Below are 6391 nucleotides of genomic sequence, written 5' to 3' on the forward strand. Positions count from 1 at the left end.
TTGAAGTTGATAGTCATTTAATAGATTTACCAATATGTCGTTTTAACATATGAATTAGTCAGTAATTTGATGGGATAAATGTATGCTCGAATTAATTTTTACGCATGTTACATTATCGCCAAACACATTACGCATAATTAATTGAACTATAAATAAAGAAACACAAAAAATATCATGCAAGCAGTTATGTTAAATTGAACCCATTATCATTTATGATAAATAATACGTTTATGAATATTCCCTCATTAATCCCAACATCATCGCATGATTAATTAAGCTGTATATTTTCTCAGATTTATTATTCAAGTAATTATATTGAGAGCCGGATCATAGAATTTATCTTAAAGTTTATTTGTTGTCATGAATGTTTATGTAGATCAGAAGTCGTATTATTTGCAAAAATAACATCGATATTTTATCAATAATCGAATCGATAGATTCATCGATATTTCGCTTTCATTTCAATCGAGTTATTCTGAGCGATGAAAAAATTGGGCCGGTACTTAATTCATATCATCGGTAATTACGCGTTCAGATAAGCGGCAATTAAGAACGATAGATACACGTCGCGTACGTGCGCGCGTACTATATTCTTGATCGTGTAGCCTTGGCACATGAATAACCAACCGGAAGTGCGCGATACCTCTTACGAGCGATATATTAGCAAGCAGTAAGGTCATAACTAATTCTGTATTGATATTCATCGGTCGTGAATCTCACTCTTCTCGTCGTTCTTTATTAAGGAGGCATTTAGACACGTCAAAATAAAAAAACTTAATTTTGTGGATTTTTTGTAGAAAAACGAAAAGAGATGAAGAAGTTGAGTTTATTTCATTGTAAAGGTGTATTTTTCTCTCTTTGTCACTTAAATTTTGTTAAAAAATAATTAAAAATAGCAACATTATTAACGTTTGTAAAATTCGTTTTAAAAAACATGATATGCAGTGATCACAAAATTCATTCAAATTCTAAAAGCAAAGTGACACAAGCTTTATAAAATTAAAACATAAATCTGATATTTAACGTAGCAATTTTTCGAAATATTGCGTTTGAGTAAAATGTCAACTAGTCAAAGTCAAATACAAATACAAATAAAAAAAATGATTTTTCATTAAAAATTTTGTTCGCTTTTTGGTCGTGAAAAATATATACTAATACAAAAAAAAAATAAAATTATACTATATAAAAATATATTCTTACATATAATTAGTATTTAAAATTATAGTAATTTGTAATTATAATAATTATAGTAATTATAGTAAAATTATAGTACAGTCATAGTAAAATTATAGTAATTTGAATCATTTTTATGATAATTTCAACCATTTTTATAGTTATAATAACTATAATTATAGTCATTTTAGGTTATTAACTATACATATTATTACTATTATTATAGCAGTTATAATCATAATTATTGTAATATATAATTATAGTTATTTTAATTATACCAAATATTTTTCTCTCAATGTACACATGTGAAAACATGCATTAAAAGTTTTACACTTACATTGAATTATGTATTACAGGGTCATAAAACAAATTCTTTGCTGCTCGAAAGCTTGATGAATACAATAGAAACGAGAAAGATCTTTCTTTATATTTTAAAATTCATAACATTTCCTGTTTCAGATATATTAGTCCATTTGTCTAATTTGACTCGCTCGATGCGCTTAACTATCATTTTGTGTAACTTTTCCATTTTTCGGTCGATTTATAACTTTATAGAAACATTCCTAAGAAATCAAGCTTTAAAAAAATATTAAAGTATTTATGCCTTTTTAAATCGCCTCTCGGAGGAGAACTTTTCTTTCGGCCAGAAGATTTCTTTTTGAAGTGACGCAAATAAAAATTTAATGATCAGTTAATTCTTTAATTTAGAGTTTTTTTATTAGATAAATGGGCTTATACCTGAAACAGGATCTTTTAAAGTATAAAGAAGGATCTTTCTCGTTTCTATTGTATTCATCAAGCTTTCGAACAACAAAGAATTTGTTTTATGCCCTAGTAGATGATTCAATGTAAAAATAAAACTTTTAATGTATGTTTTCATAGTACACTGAAAGAAAAAAAATGTTGGGTAACTATAATTATATATTACAATACATATGATTATTACTGCTATAATAATAATAATTCTTTAATTTAGAGTTGAATTGTTATTGATGAATGACAAAAAAAAAGATAATTAATCTTTAATTAAAAGAAATGTAATGTATAGAAAAGTGAAAGTAGTATTTTTACTGCTTGAATTTGTTTAAAAAATAAATAATATTTTATTATTTGTTTCTCAGAAAATCTTGAAACTTTATTTATAACTTTGTTTACAATTTCTTATAGAAGAAATGCAATTCAATAATAAAAATTAGCGTCCGGTTATTCAATCTTGAAACTTGAGAGAATCGCTCGTATAAATATAAATTCATCACTAAAGCTGGAAATCGGCTCCAAGTTCATTTAAAAAATTGTACTGATGAGAAAATGCGACTTTTGAAAACGCGATTCTTCCATATCAACGAAAGACGACATATTCCTTTTATTATGTATTTTCCTTCCACTTTATTCCATTCAGATAAAACATTTACTAAATCTTATACATTTCTTTGAATAATATTAAATAAACATTTATTTGCAATAAATATTTATTTGAATAGTTTTAAGTAAATATTTACTAAATGTAAACATGTCAATGTGATACAAAAACTATTGATATGACTTTTAGTTTTAATTATTATTTTTTATTGAATAAATAAATATTTACTAAAGAAAAAAAATGATAGTTAAATCAAATTAATGTTAATTTTTGTATCATGTAAATATATATTTACATTTCATAAATATTTACTTGGAACTACTCAAATAAATATTTATTAAAATCTAATATATTTTTTCAATTTGTTGTCGCGAAACGTGACTTTCCGGGTTTTGGTTTGCTCCTAAACAATTGCTCCTAAACGCATGAAGCACGATAATGATAACACGCAGATAGCATCTGAATATAATTGTATTCTGACACTCGTAGTGGTCATAGCGCAAGGTAAAAAAAGTAGAAGGAATTATGTGGTGCAATGACCGGACACAGGCGTACACGATACGGGGCCGACCGGACTTTCTCTGCATATCTTTGCCACCGACTGGATCGGCCTTAATCGTCATCAGCCGATCGCCATTATTACGGTTTGTGTTAACGCCTATTCGGCGATTAATTAATTCGTGACTGTCTCTCGAGGTATCCGGTACGTGAGATATCGCCGAGACATGTGTTGCGTGTGTGAATGGCGTACTTTGCGACCCGTATTGCGAGTGCATTTAAATTATAATCAAAATCGGCCGGTCACATTTAATCGGCCGCTAAGCGTAAGAAATTGGAAGAAGTAAGCTGGATGTGCGTAGCTGACTAAACATTGTAATAATACAAACTTGCTACTTAAAAAAAATATATGAATATGTTGCTGACACAAATATAAAGAAAAGTTATACTTACTCATTTCGAAGTGTTAAGACAGTTTTAAGATTTTCAAATTTATCCGTTTTTTACACCTTTATTTTTCATTTTTTAATTTTTTTTTATTTAAAGTCGGAAATTTTTATTTATCGATAAAATTTCCACCGATAGATTTTTTTTTTAAATAGGACATACATGACAAATATGATGACGACAATTTTATTTTGCGTCAAATAGTGGCGTGGATTATAGACTTCGATTCTTTATCATGACAAGTTTAACCGACATGTTTGTATTTTTGATCATTGCGTGCTGATATATATACGTGAGAGTCTAAAGCAAAAGCGGAGTTTCTGATCGAGAATAACTTAACCACACCAACGTGACGAACGTCATACTACTGTATATGTATCATCTTCCTTTCAATAACATCGTGTATAGGATTAATTTCATTACTTTTCAAAATTATATTTCTCCTGTTATTATAAGGCGGCGTCCTTATCGGATTGCATTGATTAACGTTGCAACGAGTTGCGACGAGTGAAATCGGTATAATAACAGGGCACATGCAGTTTGTTGTTGTTTATGTTTTATATGATGTAAAATATATAGGCTTTCGAGATCTGAGTCTAAAAAAGAAAATATATTGTTTTTAGAATCACCTGCAAAAACTCGAGTTACAATAATCGAGATTGTTAATTTACTGTTAAATTTTTAAATGTATAATCAAAATTTATTGTTATTTATTACGATTATTATATTTATCTTGAAACAGTGTGCTATTTAAATATTTTAAAATAATTCCAAACGTTTTATTGAAGCATCAATAATAATATTAAAATTTAATAAATTTAAAATTAGCTTAAGTTTAAAATCTAGAAAAGATACACAATAACCTCGTAAATTAATCATTAATGTATAAAAAATCCATTTTTGTCATTCTATAGAATGTCGTTTTTATATCAAGTATACGCATACAGATTTACACTTGTGATTTAAAACTTATGAGGGTTATCGGCATGGCGACACCGAGGTCATGATTCAAGAAATAAAATTTATAAAAAAGCTCCGTATAAAATACGTCGCTACCGGTCCGTCATCGAATTCGCCCTGCTATTTCCAGTTTTGCTCAAACTTGTTCTCGTCGACCTTCGCGTCACCTTCTAGAAGAATAAAAGAAATAAAGAATCATTTTTGTACTCCATGCATTTTTAGTACATATTGAGAAAAAACCAAATCGAGAAAATGTGTTGCATGCGACAATTATTTCTCTTTAATGTAAGATGTTTATTCGTTAAAAAAATCATATTCGAATTTTTCATAAAATATTTTGTTACACGTGAAACTGTTAATGAATATTTTTTTGAGAATTTTTAAGTTTTATGTCATTTATTATGGACCAGAGCTGAAAATTGCTTCACATTTTTATTGGTTTTTATATAAAAAAATAAACTTTTTAAAATCTCATATTTAGGTTATATAATTTAGAAAAAAATTTAGAAAAAAACCGATTTATATAATATGATTTTACATAATAGAAATGTATATGTATATACATTGAAAAAAATATATATATATTTATATTTAATAAATATTTATTTAAGATATTTAAGATATTTTTTCTCGGTATGCATATATATATATATATATATACTATAAGAGATGTATAATAATCTTTATTATTTGATTTTTTCTCTGATTATTATCTCATTAAAATATTGCATTAATAATATAAATTATTTACATAATCCTCACATTACGTCCTCAAAGCAAACTTTACATGATTATGAAACTGTATAAATTTTCTTGATAATGCTAGATGAAAAAAGAAAATATTTATGATTGGAGCAACATTATAATGGGAGCGGCAGATTGATATTCAAATCATCAATATTTTAATCTTAAATAAAAACGATACAAGGAACTTAAGACTAAAAGAGATCACTAATCATTTTCTAGTTTATGCGAAAACATAATTATGCGAAATTGCTCTCGCGAATACGAAGCGTGAATATTCTTGATTTTTTTTTTACAATTTTGTGATTTGCGCGACATTGAAAACCGCGCTTATAACTCCATTTATGCTTAAATACTTTAGATTCAATCATGATGTTGGAAAGTGATGAAGAAGTAGACTAATTAATCGATTCTTATATTTGAGATAATCTTTAGTCTTAAAATGTTGTAACCAATCACAGAGCCATATTAAAACATTACTTGAGCATCTTAAAACATTACTTGAGACGACTTTGAAACATAAGAATTGATGTGTATGAGTACCAGTTTTAGAATATTCCATTGCCGATAAATTACGCAACTGTGCGTGTCTGATAAACTGCAAATTATACCAGGAAAGTGCGAAACTGGCAGTTGTGTTTTTTTTCACTGACAATTATATTAGATAGATACTAGAAACTTTAAGACATGTTTCGCTTTTCATTAATTACCCACTTGTTCATTTCTGTGAAGACAACAACCCATTTTCAAAATGGTATAATGTGAATACAGGTGTACGTGAGAAAATTAAGTTTTCTTTTTCTTTTCTTTTTTTTTTCTTTTTTTTTCTTTTTTTTTCCGGATATTTTGCTACATATTTTCTTAGGAGATTCGATTAATTTCTTCTAGAACACGTATCTCATATGAATACATAAGTAAAGTTGCAAATAATAATTTGATCTTCAGGATCTTCCTAAAATTGATAAAAGGAGATATTAACTCGCTTAGCAACGAAATTCCAAGAGAATAATTCATGTCAAGTATACATTATTAAAGAATATGTGAATACTAAGAATACATCCTCGATAGTATAATATAATTGATAATAGAGCAATTTTCTTGTTAGTTCTGATATTTCACATGAACTGTCCATATAATATCTCTACTATTTTATATTAGGTGTAGTAAAAAGAAATCCATTATTTTTCCATTCAATTTCATGCAAAAATA

At 27.3% G+C, this 6391-nt stretch overlaps 1 protein-coding gene across 3 annotated transcripts in view; it reads left to right on the forward strand.

Annotated features, from left to right (window-relative positions):
- The window catches only part of LOC108694085 (trichohyalin), a 72022-nt gene that overhangs the window by 55191 nt on the left and 10440 nt on the right, over window positions 1–6391 (forward strand). The gene's annotated exons all lie outside the window — the stretch shown is intronic.

This window comes from Atta colombica, unplaced genomic scaffold (assembly GCF_001594045.1).
Source record: "Atta colombica isolate Treedump-2 unplaced genomic scaffold, Acol1.0 scaffold112, whole genome shotgun sequence".
Classification (NCBI taxonomy): Eukaryota; Metazoa; Arthropoda; class Insecta; order Hymenoptera; family Formicidae; genus Atta; species Atta colombica.